Source organism: Rhinolophus sinicus, chromosome 14 (assembly GCF_057876585.1).
Source record: "Rhinolophus sinicus isolate RSI-liver-muscle chromosome 14, RSI-T2T, whole genome shotgun sequence".
Taxonomy (NCBI): domain Eukaryota; kingdom Metazoa; phylum Chordata; class Mammalia; order Chiroptera; family Rhinolophidae; genus Rhinolophus; species Rhinolophus sinicus.
In genome coordinates this window covers 5,182,428-5,202,526 of record NC_142514.1, presented here as the reverse complement: position 1 = coordinate 5,202,526, position 20,099 = coordinate 5,182,428, and the positions used below count along the sequence as shown (strand labels likewise).

Here is a 20,099-nt window from a genome sequence, read left to right as displayed (position 1 = left end):
GCAATACAAGCAAGGAGGTGAGGCCTCCATAGATGAAACAACTAGAATAAAGTATATATATATGTGTGTGTGTGTGTGTGTATATGTTGTATATGTCACATATATGTGTCATGTGTGTCATATACATGCGTCATATATGTGTGTCATATGTGTGTATCATGTATGTATGGTACAGGGTGAGATTACATGATACCAACTGAATTACCAGGATGAATCACAAGTGGGAAAAACAGATATGGGTTAGAGCAGTGATTCCAAACTATCGATGGCGAGGATCACTTTTAATTTTCTATCCATCGTGAACCAACAAGCGGCCCTACCGCCCAGACAGCGGCACAGCTCATGCTACATCCAACTCATCATGTCAGTTCAGCTGCTCCCAGAGCTATGCCCTGTCCACACACTCACTCGTGGACCATGTGCCTGGATTTTCGGGTAATGCTAAATTGTCCAAAAGTCTCTAAATGCTTACTCTTAATACCTCTACTCATCTTGTTGCAGACCAGTAACAAACAGTTTTTGAACTAATTTTGAACTAGTAGTCAGTGGATTACTCTCAGAGTCGTCTCAAGCTGGACCTAAAGAGGTAGGTTTAGATTATTCGAGGGGCTTCCAGAACAAGGAGTGGACGATGGACAAAGCAAGGGTCTAGATGCTGGAATAAGCTCTGCATGAACTGGGATAATTGTTTTTATCAGAAATGGAACAAACCAGTAGAATTTGAAGCAGGGTATAGATATATCTATAGGAATAGGTATAGACATACCTGCTTTTCAAAATGCAAGGGAACAAGTCTTTCAGTAGGCATCCCAAAAGCAATAGAAAGGAGATCTACGTGAAGTTTTCCAAACCCACCGCCTAGTTGGCTTACTGGCTACTGAGGACCAGAATCCAGAAGTACACTCCTCTGTCGGAACAGTCAACATTTCCTATGTCTGTGCACACATCTCAGGAATCCTGTTCGTCATCGAAGGGAAGGACGCAGGAACGAGTTCAGGGTTTGGGTCAAGCTCTGCCTGTCATGAACAAATGAGCACAGGCTCTTGAGCCCCACAACTGGGGTCCACCCCTGACCTCTCGTTGACCAGCTATGCCACCTGGGGCAGTGTCTTCAACTCCCTTTGCTTCCAATTCCTCAACTGCAACATGGGGACAACTACAGCATGTTCCTCAAAGGGTTGTTGTGAGGACTAAATGAGTAACACGTATAAATCCTTGTCTGGCACACTGCAAGTGTTAGCAAGTGCTGCTGCTGCTGCTGCTGCTGCTGCTGCTGCTGCTGCTACTGCTGCTGCTGCTGCTACTGCTGCTGCTGCTGCTGCTGCTGCTATTACTACTGCTGCTGCTGCTGCTGCTGCTGCTGCTGCTGCTGCTACTGCTGCTACTACCAGACTTTTCTCCCAGCAGGTCATCCCCCAGGCCAAGTTCAGAGGTGTTTAAGAAGTCCTAATCCAATGCTCTCGAACTCGGACAATGAACCCGGGTCTGAGCAAAGCTCTTGGGAAGTACTCTTTCCTTGGCCCCCTTTTCCAAGTTAGTTGCTACTCAGACCTTTCAAAGCCTGGTTCAAATGTCACATCCTCAAGTAAGCTGTACGCATCAGGAATTGGTTTGACTGTGTGTAGTAGAAACCCATCTCCTGTGGCTTAGTCAGAAAGGGGCTCATTGTCACCAACAAACAAGAAGCAGGGACAGAAAATCCAGGCCAGGTGCAGTAGGTCCTAGATGTCACAATGCCCCGGGCTCTACCATTGTCAGTACGTGACTTCAATCCTCACGTCACTGCAGGGACATCTCCTAGCAGCAGGAAGTGGAAGGAAGAGCTGAGGACGGAAAGGTGGTACCTATAGCAAGAAAACAACACTCACCCAGCACTCCGTCCGCTTCTCCCATCTCTCTGGTTAAGCCTGGGTTATCACTGGACGTCCCCAGGTGCAAGGGGGGTACAAAAACGGAGTTTTTAAGGTGGCTACCCTGCTGATCCAAATAAAATCGGGGTTCTGTTGGTAACAAAAAAGGAATAAATGATTATTGGGAGGCAACCAGCAAAGCCTTCCTTGACCCCTAAGACTAGCTCAGGTTCCACTGTAAGATAATTTCACAGCATTGTATGCTCACTCTTCCTTTGTGTGTCACTTACATGTAAGTTGTAATTCAATAATTTCTTATGTAAATAATTTTTAATACCTATCTCACAACAGAACATAAGCTTTGGGGAAGCAGGAACTGTGTCTCTCCAGCTCGGCTCACCCCAGGCCCCCAGTGCCTAGCCCAGTGCCTTGTATATAGTAATATGCAGAAAATAAATAGGTGCAAAATCAGTAAACAAACCACTTCATAAAAGCTCCTTGATATACTTATTAACTGTAGGCAATTAACTTCACTTCTTTCTGGTTTAAGCTCAGACTAGAAATATTTACATGCCTTATAAGGTTAATGTTATGAAGAATATGTGAGAAGAAAATCAAGAAACACTAGGAAAATATTTTGGATAAAAATTTGATACATGTGGTAAAGAGAAAAACAGAGCCTTAGTATTCATAAGGGATATGCTCTAAGGTCATGGGAATCAAGAAATGTCACATAGGAGAATGCCAGAAATATAACCATATTATTTGGTAATAAATATGGGAGGTAGGGACATATTTAGACATGGTTGCCTTTTTCTTCTTTCTTTCCTCCCAGTAAAAGAGAGACAACTTTTTTATAAACTGAATTAAACTACTCAGGGGAGCTCATTTATCAATAGAAGATTATCTCCATTCATTCATTTAACCAATGCTTGTGGGAACATGCACCACACTAGGTCCTAGAAGCCCAACGATTATCGAACAAATATGGTCTTGACCTGCATGGCACTTATGTGCCGGTTGGGGTAGTGGGGCAAAAAAATTAAGAGTAAACAGATTTACTGCTGGTAATAAATGCTGTATGGTGCTGTGACACAGAATAACGAAAGGGAGGTCACATTTAAACCAAAAATGAGAAGACAACGATTAGAACAACCAGGGAAAGAACACCAGGTGGCCTGACGTGATGGGCAAGAGGAGAGTGGCTTGATTATCGTCCCCTTCTCGGATTACATCTCCTGCTACTTGCCTACACTCCCTGACCAACCCCACTGTTATTTGAACATACCAAACACACTCTTGCCTCAGGCCCTTTGCACGTACTGTCCTCCCACAGTCTACTTAGTAAACACTCTTCCCCTACATTTTCCTGTTCCCTCTGATTCAGATCTCTGCTCAATAAAGCAACCGGGAAATGGGTGATGCTACAATCATAGTCATTCTTGTATTAATTCAGCAGCTATTTATTGAGTGCCCTGTGGGTGCCAGGCACTGTTCTAGGCCCTGGGAATATAGTGGTCGGATGCAAGATGAATTTCCTGCTCTCATAGGTCCTACATTCTAGTTGGGGAAATGGACAGTGTTAAACAAACATAAAATGTGCTAAAAAAACAACAACAGTGTAAGTGGAGGAGAGTGGTGAGTAGAAGTCTCTTTGAAGAAGCAAGTTCTGAGCAGAGCTCAGTGATCTAAGTAAGCCACGAGAAGATTAGGGGAAGGAGACAGAAGCAAAGACAAGCAAATACTTAGGTCTTACGGCAAAACTATCTCAAAAAACCACAAGAAGATAGCTCAACAAAGCTGTGAAAAATTATATAAACCTTTTAAAAATTTTTATATAAAAACACTTTATAGAATTTTATATTAAAATTATATAAAAATTTTGTGTCCTCCAAAAAGAGATATTGCAGTCCCAGCCCCTAGTACCTTACCATGAGATCTTATTTGGAAAAGAGGTCTTAAAGAGGTAATTAGTTAAGATGGGATCACACTGGAATAGGGTGAGCCCTAATCCAATATGACTGGTGTCCTTATAAGATCGAGCATTTGAAGACGGAGCAGAGACTGACGCAGCTGCAAGTCAAGGAACACCAACGACTGACAGCCACCAACAGAAGCTGGAAAGGGCAAGGAGGGATCCTACCTGGAGTCTTAGGGAGCCTGGCCCTGCCGACACCTTGGTTTTGGACTTCTGGCCTCCAAAACTATGTGACAATAAATTTCTATTGTTTTAAGCCATGTGGTACATTGTCAAGGGAACTCTAGGAAACAAACAGAGATGCCTATGAGACATCCAAGATCTGGAGTTGAGGGGAGAGTTTAGGGCTGAAGATATAAATTTGGAGATATAATTATAACACCATAAGCAAATAGACTGGACTTCACTACACAGCAAAATTCAACAATCTGTTGTCAACAGGAGTTATGTAAACATGGACTGATATCAACTTTTGAAATAACAATGTGGTCTACATTCTAAGACACCTGCACAAATTTAAGAAGAGCAGAGCAGGTCACCATAGTATCAGACTAAATCAATGCCACAGCAAGAAGCATTAACAGATAAAATCACTGTGTAATGGCAGACCATTAAACAATAAAAACATAAAACTCATTTCATAATCCGATTAATATAATAAAAATGTCATAAATGGAGGAAATACAGCAACTAGACATATATAATGGTAACCAGTGACCTCAATATTTACCAATGCGATAGAATTAAATATCAAAGAATTAGACAAAGACAGTCGCCCAGGACGACACAATAAGTAGGACAGAATTAGCAAGTATGAAAGGAGAGAACTAAAGAGCAGAACAACGAACTTCCTTTTCGAGCACACAGGTCTCTCTAATAAAAAGTTGTCAAATTCTAGAACAGAATTTGGTCATTTTCTTAGATCCAAACCACAATAAAAACAGAAAAAGGAACAAAAGGGAAAGTTACCTTGAAATAATTAAAACTTACAAACTATAAAACATTGAAGATGGGATAAAATTCAGAACACATTGGACCATTTTTACAGTGATAAAGATAAATTTAATACCTCAACTTACAGAATTCTGTCTTAAATTCAAAATCATTGGATTGTTTGTTTTTTTGTTCTTGAGTTGTGTGAGCTCTTTGTATAGTTTGGATACTGAAGGAAACTGGACTTTGGGTGGGGAGCACACAGTATACGGATGTCAAATTATAATCTTGTACACCTGAAAATTATATGTTATTAACCAATATTACCCCCAGTAAATTTAATTTTTACAATATATAAAGTAATAATTTATAAAATTAATAATCATGTGCATGAGAAAAGTCAGCCTGGGAACCCCGCGGTCACTCTGATTGCTGTGGTTGGCTTGGCTGATGGGTGAGGCCCAGCGTGTTGTCCCTGGAGCTGAAGCCCCATCCGGAGGGAGCAGAGCCAGGCTTTTCATGGAGAAGCCGTTGCTCCCCTTACAGGAACTTTACTAAGTTTCTTTTCTTTGTCTAAGAAATCCGTTAAGATGACCATTTTAAAAGAAACCTCAGTGCATCTCAACTCCGGGCCCAAATTTGTATTCCAGGAGCCTGATAATCAAATTTAAAACTGTGTAGAATCCATTTTTAACAAACGATGGTCCTCAGACTCCAGTGAGTTTAAGTGGGTGTCTGGCAACGGTGGGGATTTCCTGCCTCCTCTGTTTGATGAAATCTCTAGTTATGACATTGTTATGTCACCAAGAGGCATAGCTTGCCAAACCTCATCTTAGACATTTATGTGGGTTTTCCCGAATTCCCTTTAGCAACTTAAATCCTGGATGTTATTGCCAGCTACCAGGGAAATTAAACAGGGAATATTCAGGAAATATAAAGTGACTAACAGTGAGCAGTTGCACGACTCTTTCTCATGGGCAATTTCATGGCTGGGAAACAAACTTAAGGGTACAGTGGAAACAGTAAACTGTTCACAGACATCCTGAGGTTCAGTCTACAGACATATGGAGAAATTTCTGGTCCTGTTCCTGGAAGGTCTGAATGTTTTTGTGGGAAACGCCTCTGCCTGGGGCTTGCTCAATTATATCTTAGCAGTGATGATTAAACACAATCGGACTCGCAAGTTAGCAAAGGCCACTTTCAAAAGTTTTATGGGTATATAATCACCTTTCTCTTAAAAAGAATGAGTTCATAATCCTCTGAAATCAGGACGAACTGTCAAAAGGATCACACTCAGACTTCCTATTCAAACGGAATATGCCACAATCATTGGATCTTGCATTATGATGCCTTCATGAAAAACAGAAAATCTAAACCATAAGTGTGACTCTAAGCACACAGCAGGGAAAATGGTAAGAGATAACCAAGTGTGGACGTTACTGAACAGTGGGACAGAACGACCAGAAACAAGGGCGCCCAAGAAGAAAGCGTGATTCTTAGGGAAGTGCCTGGACCATGTCGTCCGTCTAAGACCACATGCAAGTGGATGGAAACTGAACAACTGAGGGCCTTTAAACGCAACATACGCCTGCTTGAAAAAGATACATGTGACAACAGGATTTTTTGGCCAGGATCCGAAACTTCTGGAATCCCCTGTTTTTAGGTAGAATAGGTATCAAAACATTCAGTGGAAACTTCACTTTTATAATAGGCTTATTTATCTTAGATATTTCTGTGGTGGTTGAGTTTAGTTATTAGTTCCAATATTAGTGTGTGAACGTACCCAACATAGGGAAGTTTTGAAAGTTGAATAGGTTCTCTCTCTGACCCCTCCCTTCTCTCTCTCTCTACATATAGATAGAAAATAAAACTCTTTAAACACATGCTTTTTACTTATGCAAAATGCACTTATCTAAAGTAGATAAAGTTTTGTGCCTTGTAGTCCAGAACAAGGAAACATTTCTATCTGCCAGATATCTAGGTACCTGTAAATTTCCAAATTCTCTAGAAGAGAAGACGTCTATCTACCATCCATTTTTGTGACAGTCTTTCTTATTTTAAACTATTCATATTAAGGTTTTTTAATCACAAAATAAGTAGCACGTGCCCTCTCTGTCCCTGGTCATCCTGCCACTAACAAAATGAGGGAAAACATTCAATTTGTAAAATCCTGCTTGTGTGGAAAGTCCTTTGTGCCTACTGACCCCATCTCACAAACTAATAAACTGTTTAACTCTGTTCTAGTCAAACCCTCCAAAATACACATTAGAGCCAGATGGAAATTCCACTGACTAAATTAAAACACACTAATTGGGCATCAAATTTCTCCTGAAAGTATTCCTTCCCAGCACCACAGATGAGGTATCGTGTGGGTGTCGGATGTGCGACTAAGAGGAAATTCATTCTTTCTGTACAAATAAATCGTTCAGATTCACTTTACTAACCTTTCTTATTGGCTCCTGGAAATGATCAAATGGAGGATGTGGGAAATTTAACTGCTCAAGCATTCAAAAGTTTTATTCAGTGGGTGGAAACAAGGATAGTTAAAACAAGACAGCTAGATCATTTCTAGATAAGATGTGTTCCTTTGCAAAACAATCCTAGAAAATCAAAGGCCCCATCTGGGATACAGACACACAGACATCCCTACCTCCATATGGATGCAGGCAAAAATGTGTGCAGTTCACGTAATATGCTACGTGTATTAAAGAACTGATCTTAAGACTTTCTGTTTTAACATTAATTCCTAGATGGTAGCATTACCAAAACACACTGTATAAATTTAATCATACAGTGAGGGAATTCCCATCCACATATTATTCAGGTTCATGAATTGCAATGAATACAACAGTTCTCTGGCTACTGTATAGTTTTCATGATGATTCAAAGATAACTTGAACCTCCAACATTTGTTCAGAATAGCTGACCTGACCCAAATACTACTGATTATGTCTATCTAGGCCTTAGAAGACTCTGTACCCGTCAGGTCAAGGTAAACATCAACAGTGACAAATCACGTCAGTAGCATGCACCTTGATGTGATGAAGATGGCACTCTGCCTCTCTGGTCTGCCTCCCCAGAACCAACAACATCCTAAGGAAAAATATTAGGATGGGACATTCAAAATATTAAGAGGGACATTCAACAAAATACCTGACCAGCACTCCTCAAAATTGTCAAGATTATCAAAGACAAGGAAAGTCTGAGAAACTGCCATAGTCAAGAGGAGCCTAAAGGGACATGACAACTAAATGTTACGTGGTGTCCTGGATGGGCTCCTGGAACAGATAAAGGACATTAGGTAAAAACTAAGGCAATCCAAATAAACGATGGACATTAGCTAATAGTAATGTATCAATATTGGTTCATTCATTTTAAGTACAATGTTAAATAGAAGGAACTAGGTACGGGGTATGTGGGAACTCTGTACTATCTTCTCAGTTTTTCTGTAAATCTAAAACTGTCCTAAAAAATAAAGTCTATTTTAAAAATCCTTACAGCTACTTTTTTAAATGTCATAGCTTCGTGACTACAACTTATTTGTAAATAGTTCAAATATATACCAATAGATAGAAACAGAGAATGATACCAATAGATAAAAATGGAGAAGGGAATAAGACAAAGGTAATAAAATGTTAACATTTGAGGACTCTGGGTGAAGGCATCTGAGAATTCTTGGTACTAATCTTATAACTTTTCTGTAAGTCTGAAATTATGTCAAAATTAAAAAATTTTTAAGGCAAAAAATTGTCTTAAACAAAAAGAAAAGACATATATGAAAATGGGAAGATATTTGTAACCTATGTGATAGACAATGAATAAATTCTTTAATATATAAATCATAAGAAAAAGACAAATGTCACAATAGGAAAGATAAATGAACAAGTAAGTAACAAAAAAAAAAAAGTATAAGGGTTAGTTGACGTGTGTGTGTGTGTGTGTGTGTGTGTGTACATATATATGTATCAATAAGAGAAACGTACATTTTCTTAAAACTGTAATCAAATTTTACCTGATAAATTAGCACTCAAAAACAAATAAAGAAAAAAACTGAAACTAACCAAAAAAATCCAAAGCTGGAGAGTGTATCATTAAATGGGCACTGTACTGCTGGTGGAGGTCCCAATTGGTCCAATACTCTGGTTGCAATTTGGCAAGAGAAAAAGCTTGTAAAGACCTTCAGTCCCTTTGACTCAGCAGTTCCTTCACTTGATAGAATTTATCCTGAGGAAATAAGCAGAGAAGTGGAAAATTACGTACAAGGCAGTTCATTATAACATTATTTATAATAATACGAGGTATGGTTAAAAAATACCGTGAATGTTGACATTAAAAAAATTTAATACAGTAAAAGACACATTGCCATTAATTCCCCTCAAAATACTCCCCCTTGCTTCGAACACACTTATCCCATCGTTTTTGCCACTTTCTGAAGCAGTTCTGGAAGTCCTCTTTTGTGAGTGTCTTTAGTTGTGCTGTCATGGCTGCCTCGATGTCCTGAATCATTTTGACTTTGGGAAAGAGCCAGAAGTTGCACGATGCCAGATCTGGTGAATAAGGTGGATGAAGACACACCGTAATGTGTTTATTTGACAGAAATTTCCGTACCAGAAGTGATGTGTGACATGGCGCCTTTCTGTTGTGATCAGAAACTACGGTGACTGCTGCTGAGTGCCATCCAACGGAAAGGCAGGGATCTTCAATACGGGAAGCAGCGCATCGAACCTTAATAACAGTGTGTGACAAGTTTCAACTTGTTCAGTGCAGTCAGTCGGGTGTGAGCTACGGTTGAGAGAAGGTGTGTTTTAAAGTGCTGTAAATCATCCTCCATCATGACAATTCTCCATGTCACACATCGCTTCTGGTACAGCAAGTTCTGTCAAATAAAAACATTACGGTGTGTCCTCATCCACCTTATTCACTGGATCTGGCACCATGAGACTTCTGGCTCTTCCCCAAAGTCAAAATTATCATGAAAAGTAAACATTTGGAATCAATTCAGGACATGGAGCCCGCCACAACAGTGCAACTAAAGACACTCATGAAAGAGGACTCCCAGAGCTGCTTCAAAAAGTGGCAAGAAGTGTGTTCGAAGCGGGGGGGGGGGGGGGGGTGTATTTTGAGGAGGATTAAGGACAATGTGTCTTTTACTGTAATAAATTTAATGTAAACATTCACTGCATTGTTTGATCACATCTTGTATTATGTTAAAAGTCTAACATCGGGATTGGTCAGACATGAATCATGCTATATCCGTATGATGGATTACTAAGTAGCCATGAAAACGTCATATTGTGAAAGAGTGCTTATACAATGGGAAATGTTAACAATATGTACACTGTTAACAGTAGTTATCTTTGGGTGTTGTCACTATTTTGCCAGCAATAACTTCAGACACCATGAAAAGAGATTGTACATGGGTTGTAGGACATAAGCATGACTGTCATTCTTTCTGAAGGAATGTGATGGGTGTAATGAGTGACTGATAAGCCTAAGGAAGAACTAAAGATCGACCTTTGAAAAATAACATGGGCCTTACAATAAAATATTGAGTTTTCCCAAGTGGAAAAAAAAAGTTATGTATTCATTCATTTTGCAAATATTTAAGTACATGCTATTTTTAAAATATAATGCTAGGTACTCTGTGAGGGAATAAGAACATCTACAAAGTTGGGTAAGGAATGTCCTCTGTCCTCAATGAGCTTACAATTTAGCAGAGGTGGTCAAAACAATTTTACAAATGATCATAACATAGGACAGAACACTGAGGAAAGACAGAGTACATCCAACTGAGATGAAAATGAAGGAGGTGGTATCTGAGGTGAGATCTGAACATAAAAGCGTCTTTGAACTGGCTACTGTTGCCATGGAAAACAAACATGTAAGGATAGTACAGCGTACAGCATAAAAATGGGAGAGATGGGGAGAGAGGAAGGCTTATTCAAGAAAGCGTGAGTATTCTAGTTTGGCTGAAAACATGGTAATTGTAAGGAAACTAAGACTTGGAAAGATAAGCTACAGACAGATAATCAAAAACCTTAAATGCCCACCTGAGAAATCCGAACTCAATACGTTAAGCAAATGTGTTTATTAAAGGTCTCTGAGCAGCCTGACAGTCTGAGAAAATCTGTACTAATGGTGGAGTAGACATCCAGAGAAACCCTCCTGGCCCAGAACAACTCAACTGCATTTAAAACATCTTTATAAAGGCATGACTGGCAAAATTGTAAGTAAAACCCTCAGAGACCTGACCTAAGAAGAAAGCACGATTCTAAATAGGTAAGGAAATTGGCATCCGTCAATTGAGAGCATTTGCCAATTCCTGATGAACAAGAGCAGAGGTCAGCGAATCACATATAGCTTGCCACCTGTTTTTGTAAATAAAGTTTTATTGGAACACAACCCCACCCATTCATTTATGTATGGTCTATGCCTGCTTTCATGCTACAATGGCAGAGCAGAGTAGTTGCAACAGAGACCACATGGCCTGCAAGGCCTAAAATGATTATATCTGGTCCCTTATAGAAAAGTTTGTTGACTCCTGGCCTTGAGTTTTAGTGGGCTGAGTCTGTGGGATTGGTGAGACAAAGCCAGGTACCTGCATGGGGTGAGGTGCCATAGAAAAGACTGCGTAAACTTGAGAATTTCCTAATTCATCTACTGAAGGTGTCTGCCTGAAAGGTGACACCTTCAGTAGATGAATTAGGAAAATGTTTGAAGAGGGAGATGAAGGGGACATAGTCAGGAGCCACATAAATGACACTTTGGTCAATCACGGACTATCTATATGATGGTGGTCCCATAAGATTACAATGGAGCTAAAAAATTCCTATCACCCAACGACGTCGTATCCATTGTAACTTCATAGTGCAATGCATTACTCATGTGTCTGTGGTGATGCTGGTATAAACAAACCTACTGCCATGCCAGTCGTATAAAAGTATAGCACATGCAATTATGTACAGTAAATACTTGATAATGGAAGTAAACACCTATGGTACTGGTTTGTGTATTTGCCAGACTATGCTTTTTAACATTATTTTAAAGTGTGCTCTTTCTACTAATAAGAAAAGTTTGCTGTAAAATAGTATACCCTGTTATGCTGGCAGCAACCTCATACAGCTCATGTTTATCACGTCTCTTGATGGCATCATTTTCTCTTGTGCTTGATTTAATCTCATGTTGTTTTGTACAGTAACATGCTGTACGGGCTTGTAGCCTAGGAGCTATAGGCTGTATCATGCAGCCTAAATGTGTAGTAGGCAGCATTTAGGTTTGTGTACTGCAATCAATGACGTTCACACGATGTCTAAGTTGCCCAACGACATAGTTCTCAGAACGTATCCCCGTCCGTAAATGGCACCTTACTGTACTTGCTTGTTCATATCTTGGCTGAGGTGGAAAGGAAGAAAATTTCCCCTGAGAATTCACAAGCCCTTTCTTACACAGGTCAAAACCCACAGTTTCTGTGTGGTAGCCCTACAACTCCTAGCCAAAATATAGTTTATTCAAGTGATCCTGGCTCAGTAGTGCTTCTAGGTATCTAGCATAAACAAACACCAACCTTGAATTCCCAAAGATAAAGTTCCAAAGAATATAAGCTTCGAATCAAAAAGCACAAAATACTTGAGGAAACAAGTTATTAAAAATAAGACTAAGTAGAAAAACTAACAGCAGAAGCAGACCCACAAAGACTGCAGATATTGGAATTATTAGATGCCAAATACAAAATATTATGTTTACTATAATTTAAGAAATAAAAGAAAATTTTAGAGACGGAAAAAAATTATAAAAAATGATCAAGCATATTTGAAATAAAATCAAATGTAATATCTAAACATGACAGATATAATAATTGATGCTATAAAGTCAATTAATGTTAAGTAACAGATATAGTTAAAGAGAGTAATAACAAATTGGAAGATAAATTTGAAGAAATTGCACAAAATCCCCAGAGAGAGGCAGGAATAGAAAATGCAAAAGAGTTAAGATGCACAAAGGACAGAGTAAGAAGGTCTATTACTCATCTAATCAAAGTTATAGAAGGAGAAAAAAAGAATGGGGAGGAGGCAATAGAAATAATATCTAACAGTTTTCTAGAACTGATCAAATATAATCCTCATATACAAATGAAAGAACTTTCATAGACCAACTGTAAACAAATTGCAATTCACCAATAAAGACAAAGACTTTAAAGACAGAGAGAAAAGATAATACCTACATAAAAGGACAATTTTAAGAAAAGGACAATTAGACCGAAAACAAATTTTTCATCAGTAGTGATATTAGAAGACAGTGAAATAATACTTTCAAAATTCTGAGGAAAAACTTGTCAGCTTAGAGTTGTATATACATGAAGTTATCTTGCAAGAAGGAGGGTAAAAAAAAGACATTTTCAAGCAAGCAAGACCTGCTAGTTTTTGAGTTTTCAACCAACCAATTATTCCTAAAGGAACTTCCAAAAGAAATATATTGTAGAAAGAAAACTAACCCTAAAATAATACCTGAGGGATAATATCTGAGGGGATGATGAACAAAAATGATATATGGTTAAATCTAAATAAGTATTGGCTGTCTATATAAACAATAATGATAATGTCCAATTAGTGGTGCTAAAAAGATTAAAATTCTAAACAAGAACATGAAAATTGGGATGCAGTGATGTGAGTTAACATGTTCTTATAGTGTTTCTTATATTTTTTCAGGAGGGTAGAGATATTAGTTTTAGACTTTGCTGTGTCAAATATGGATTTCACAGTTTCTAGATAACCACTAAAAAAATATATATATATATATATATTTATATTGGGCCTGCATCACAGCTCAACTTCTGCCCAAATCTGCTTTCTCCACTTCCCTTCAACAGAGCCTAAGAGCACACTCTAATAACATACTCCATCTCAAAGCCTGCTTCCCAAGCAAGCCAATCTGCTACAAATATCCAAAGGAGAAGCACTGGTAAAAAACGGAAAATTTGTTATTAAAAGTTGAGAAAGAAGACAGGGCTACAATTAGACTTGGGTGCAATTCATATAGAGTAATAATAAAAGTTCAGGAATTTAATGAGATGGCTAACTTAGAAACACATACGATAGCTTCAGAGAATCCATACAGCTAAGCACCCAAGAAAGAGAAGGACAGACGACTGAAAAGGACAGAGGAGGCATCAAAAAGGTCTAACAGGGCAGTGTCATCGGGGTCAAAGAACAGAAAAACTTCAAGAAATTTGTAAGTTCACAGTTTTAAATGCTTATCTTATAGATTTTTTTTTTAAATGGTTGTTGTGGATACTTGATGTATACTAAAAACATCTCTCTTTTCCCCAAATCCATTCTTCAGTTTCACTGTAGGAAACTAACACTTCCTTACTCTCAATGTGCTTCAGATGGAGCTGATTCTACAGTTGGTTCCAAGGGTGGGCTTATGCTCAGGCTGGGCCAATCAGAGGCCTGCATTCTCTGGCCTTCAGTTTGTACTAGGGAGAATCCCGCCCAGGTTTTTGTTCAAACCACTAAATGAGATCTTTGTTGTTGTTATTGTTGTTGTTGTTTTAATTGAATGACCCTAGGGTTTCCCTACAGCCATCTAACCTCTTGTTGCTGCTGGCAGCCAACACGCCACTGAGGAATCACAAGACACAATCAATACAAAAGAGGACAAAGCCACAAGTTAAAGAAAGTCCTGATCTGGGGACATTGAGCATCTGAGTAAAGCAATACATACAGCTACACACCCTTAGGCTTTTCGGTTACTGAACCACTGAATTCCTTTTTTTTTTCTTAAACAAATTTGAGTTGGGTTTTCTGTGACTAGCAAATTTAAAAATCCTAATTGATTACATGTGAATTGATTCAACTCACAAAATTGAATTCCATATTCAATTTTGTATTCTACTTTTTTCACTATACATGATACTGTGAGAATTTATAGCTGTGAAAAGTAAACTAATGGCCTCGGTTTGAATCCACAGTTACCAGCTTTGTAACTTTGGGCATATTACTCAACCTCTGTCGTAAATTGGGCATAGTAATAGCATGTACCTCATAGGGTTGTCGTGAAAGTTAAATTAATTCATATACATAAAGCCTTAGAACAGTGCCTCGTTCTTAGTAAATGCTATAAAAGTGTTAGCTATTATTAGTTACTATTCCTAATTACAAAATTATTATAAGCATCATTATAATAGCTGAATAGATAATCCGTATTTTACTTGACCAGTTGTCCTGCTAACAGGCCAGTTTTTCACTATTATGAATAACTGCATTGTACATCTTTGGGAAAACAGCTTTCTCTATTTATGTTTATTTCCTTAGTTTAGAGTACTAGTGAAAATACTGGTTAGAGAGTTTGTTTGATTCTTAAAGGTTTCTAAGGAGGTAGAATCTACAGCCTTGCTCTGAAGTCTCTTTGGCATTTCTGTATCAGTTAGGCTGTTTGCACTCACCAAGCCTTCCCTCCTACAATTTAAGCTTGTACCTATGACCAAGAGAGTCAACAACAGGAGACAGAAAATAAACAATAGTAAGTAAAGGATCAGATACTCTAATGCGATGAAGCAAATGCGTATAAAGTGTTAAAGAAAACTTGAAATACAAGCAACCAGAAAGCTCAAATGAGTGGAAATTGTTCTGAATTTTACTTTGAAAACGTAGAAACCATCAGAAGTATGGTAGACTCTTGGCAAGAATGTGTTGAATGAATATAATGCTTACCCTGGATATCATGAGATGCCCTCTAATGGACATGCCAATATGCATTAATAAGGGGTAGATTTTATTAAATTTCTTAATCAGTGAAAACTACACTTTTGTCACATTTTTTCCTAAACAGCTTTCATTAATCACAGCATCCTCAGGTTAATGATATAATCACACATGCTTTACAACAGAAGGCTAGGAACTGTCTTAATTACAAAGTCAAATATGCTTTTTTATAGGGAAAAAAAATCCTCCACCTTTAAAATACGGGTCATTCACAATCATTATTTTAAGAAAAGTATAACCTGGAAATTAAATTCCATAGTCTTTGACTGACTAAGGAAGAGGTCAGAAACAACTCAAAAGAAATTCTGGTGACAAATGTACTGGCAAAATTTAACTAAAGTATCAACCAACATTCATCTAACCTTTGTAACAGATTTAACTTCATACCCTCCCTGATAAAAGGAATATTAAACCTAAAGCCCTGAGTTCTCGTGGTGTCTCCACTGGGTATTTGTAACTTGGCCAATGTTGTGGATACCGAAGGATTAATTGCAGACCATGCACATCAACCTGTATTTCCCCAAACAAGCCACAGACACCACTCCTGTTACCCTAAGTGGGTAAAGATGAAGGAGCTGACTAAACCCTGCATTTGTTTCTCTTTCTCTCTATCCCCCTTCTTGTCTTTCAACTGCTTCATAATTACTTCAAGTCTCCATGTCCCAGAGTTAGAACCAGTGCCCTAGCCAAAAATGATAAGTCAGAACTAAGAAGGCAACGTAGCACCCCCAACCCAAAATTACAACTCTTTTGGTCACACAATACCTATGGCAACAAGAGTGACCTCTCTAACTCAGAAACTTAAACATGTCACTGTCCACTTCAGACTTTTTCAATGGCTCCCCTACTTTTAGCACAGAGTCTGAACTTCTTAGCATGGCTTATACAGTCAAGTAAAACCGGGCCTCTGTTTAACCTGTCCAGCCTCATCGCTTACCTTCTTGTCAACCTCCTCCTCGTCCCCCTTCACCTTCCCACTGCTGAAGACATCACTTGGTCTGGAAGGCTCTCCTGACTCCCCCAGGTCTGGGTTGATGCCTGTCCTAATAGCATACCCATAGCATACCACCAGCCCCCTATCCCACCCTAACACCCCACTTCCCCTGTGCTTATCCATAACCCCCACAACTGAAAGTTCTCTGAGGACAGTAATTGTGTCTCTCTTGCTCACTGCTGGGTATCTAACATGGACTGGCATGTAGTAGGAGTTCAATAAATATTTACTGATGGATGAATGAATAAATGTATGAATGAAAATACCAAGAAGTGTTGGCACTTGTTCAGTTCTTTTCAATGCTACTGTATCTAGTCGCTGCGTAGGTCTCTTTGTCTTGGCATTCCAGAGAATGTGGGAAAGCTGTTCATATTGAAAAGTTCTTCAGGCACTTTAAGTTTATGCACAAATTAAATCTGCTTTTTTTAAAAGGAAACATGCCTGTGGGTATTTATAAGTATGGGCTTATACGTAAATGCTCTTAGACATAAGGCTACTTGTACCTTCCCTTGAGAGATACTAGAAGATTCTCCCTGCTCGTAGCATATCTCCCCAAGAACTGTTGGTGCCTGAAATTTCACTATGACAGGTGCCTTTCTTTGGCTTAAGATTTTATAGCCTCTTAAGTGGAAATACTGCAGATAAAGTAGGACATTTTATCTTTTAAATCATTTATGCTCCTGGAATTTAATGAAACAACCTCCTTGACAAATCATGCATACTAATAAGCAATAGAGAATTTTGGAATCTTGCAGTGAAAGGTGTTCAAAAATCTCTCAAAGAATACAGAACAGTAACAATGAGAATAACAATATTGATAAAAACAACTAACAGTTATCGAACCCTGATGGGGGCCAGGCCGTGTTCTAAACACTCTTACATGTATAATCTCATTTATCTGTCCAGTAGCCCTGCGGAGTAAAAACCCGTCATCCCCAGCTTACAAGAGGGTAAGTCACTTGCCTGAGTCTTACAGCCAGTGAGTTGGGATTCACACCCAAACCCTCTGATTCCAGGGCCTGGGCTCTCCATCACTGCCCCATTTTTCTTATTCTTCTTTTTCTAGAATGAAGGAAAGTATCTGTTACCAAGGGGTCCATTTGGTATAATAATACCAAATTATTTTAGAACTAAATTCAAAGAAGTAAACATCTCAAAGTTTCCTTTTCTTAATATAACAATTTTACTTTCCATACATATGCTGAACTATTTGCTTGTGTCTATATAAACATATTTCATCTGTGTTGGTGGCCATGAAGGAGTGAAATATATTTCTGAAATCTCTTATGAAGAGTTTACATTAATATGTTTAATTTATTTATTTATTTTGCAAGGGACTAGAGCACCCCCTACTGGCCAGCTAATAGGAAATACAGCACTTACTGGGGAGAAAATGTGATGTTAACATTTGAAGATAAACTCAGGTTAGTGTTTAAAAGAAATTTGAAAAAAATGTCTTGTAAACATCTACATATTAAATTAATGTATCTATAGGGCCCTAAAAATTCTGATGGTTATAAGTTCTAGAAACGGAATAGAACTAGAAATACAATAATCTCCAATAGTATCAAATGTGTATTGAGAGAAAATTAAGTGTAAAGTGGCTTAATTAAAAATAAGCAACTATACAAAAAGCCTCTGTAAAACACATACTAAGAAAAAGTAGTTAAGCTAACACTTAAAACAATAGACAATAAAACAATAGATAAATTAAAACCAGCCTGCTCTTGCTCTCTCTCTCTCTCTCTCTCTCTCTCTCTCTCTCTCTCTCTCTCTCTCTCTCTGAGGAAAAGTGAGGAAGGGGGTGTAGTATCCCTAACTACATAAAGGAAAATGGAAATTTTAAAGAAATCTTTTTCTGTGCCACTTTTCAAATGGCTGCTAAAGTTGAAAGCTCAGTAGAGACTTAGGTTGTGATGAGGCATTCCTCATGAATGAATCTTGGCTCTTATCAGCATGTGTGTCTGAAAGTAATCCACAAAGTTTATTGGATATACAAATATATGTATCTGTGCCCAGATGTTTCCAAAACAGAAAGTGGCATACTAACAAACTGACCTCTAAGAAATGCAGTTCTTCCATTGTCATGTATTTCTTTACTGCACACTTATTTATAAATTAGTAAAAAAAAAAAAAAAGTGCATAGTTACATTTATATTGTGAATGAACAAAAGTAAAGGCTCTAGGACTAAGGGTAATGCAGAAAGTGTCTCACTTTAAAATATTTCTTTGCTCAAAAGGAGGAACACAAAATCATTTATAATCAAGAAGAATAAATACCAAAATGTGTACACGCCTGCGGGATTCAAATAGTATCAAAATATAAATTTGGAAGCGTTGAAAGGTCCCTGTCCAGCATGTTTATGGCTATGCATGACTTGTGAGATGACTGGGAGAGGAGAGAAAAGAGCAATGTCCTTAGGAAAGCAGAGTCTAAGGTTTCTGAGCCAGAACCTCCCCTTGTTCTCACTCCAAGGACAGCTTCTTCTTACACTGAAAGAAGGGCAAGTGCAAAGTGACAATCTGGGTCAATGTGATGTAAGTCTAACGTTTTAGATGTGTGAGGGGCTTCAATGTGAAAAACAATCAGCTAATATAAATTCCTTGTAAAGTGGCTTCAAAATTAAATGGACTACGAGAGATATTTTAAAAAAAACCATAAACATTGTCCGACTTTAAATTTCTTTCTTACTGGAGATAATTTTTAAAAAGTTAGGTTCAGCACAAAGAGAATATTTTTTTCCCTAAACCTCCAAACTAGTATTCTAATCCATTAGAAGTCAATAAATGATCACTTGATAAATGCAATTTGCTAATATTTCAAGTTGCTTAGCATTTTCCTTTCAATTCCCTCCAGATACTTTATTATTGATATATTAATAGTATTACAAAATATCCTTAGTAGACTATTAGATAAAAGACTTGTGGGGTATAAGTTTCCTCATGTAATTCATTCACAGCTGAGAGAGCCACATTATATGACTATAATTGTAGGCAAAATTCAGTAGGCTATCAGCTACAACTGGATTTCCCCCCCAAATGAATAAATCATGATGTTTATTTTGCAAGATTAAAATAGAGCAGAAGAAAAAAATCGGATTAATCACATATTACTCATGTGATTTCATGTTTTTTGACAATTTACCCAAACATTAGCACATCACACAGCTCACAACCATATAGTAAGTATCCTGTTGATCTTCTTTCTCTAAAGAAGGGGTGTGTTTGATGGTTGCTCTGGTGATTATCACTTTTTATGAATAGGGAGATGTAAAAGCATGCCAATAAGGCCAGCACAAATTACCCCTGTATTGTAGCAACTTGAAGTAGCGTAACTAGGGTTCCTTTCCGAAGAAACTTGAGCTCATGTAGGTCCCCATTCAGTAAATGCTGCACTGTGAAGTCTGAAAAGATGTTCTCTGGCAGCTTTTCCCGCTGATCCTTTTTTTACACTGATAACAGCATATGGGTAAGCCGTCAACATAAATGACACCAAAGGGGGGGGGGGGGCGGGATTTTCTGTGAATTCAAAAACCTAGTTAATTGGGTAAGAAAACCAGCAATTAGTTGTGACTAATTTC

The 20,099-nt window shown here is 38.2% G+C and overlaps 1 long non-coding RNA gene across 1 annotated transcript in view; it reads right to left on the bottom strand.

The window, feature by feature from the left end:
* Nucleotides 1–20,043, bottom strand: part of LOC109455265 (uncharacterized) — a 142,120-nt gene extending 122,077 nt beyond the window's left edge. The window contains exons 1-4 of the long non-coding RNA XR_016018525.1: nt 19,823–20,043; nt 17,482–17,580; nt 8,823–8,985; nt 1,869–2,000 (exon numbers count right to left, since the gene is read on the bottom strand). This is a non-coding gene — a long non-coding RNA (uncharacterized LOC109455265). The remainder of the gene's footprint in view (nt 1–1,868; nt 2,001–8,822; nt 8,986–17,481; nt 17,581–19,822) is intronic.
* Between the last annotated feature and the right edge of the window lie 56 nt (nt 20,044–20,099).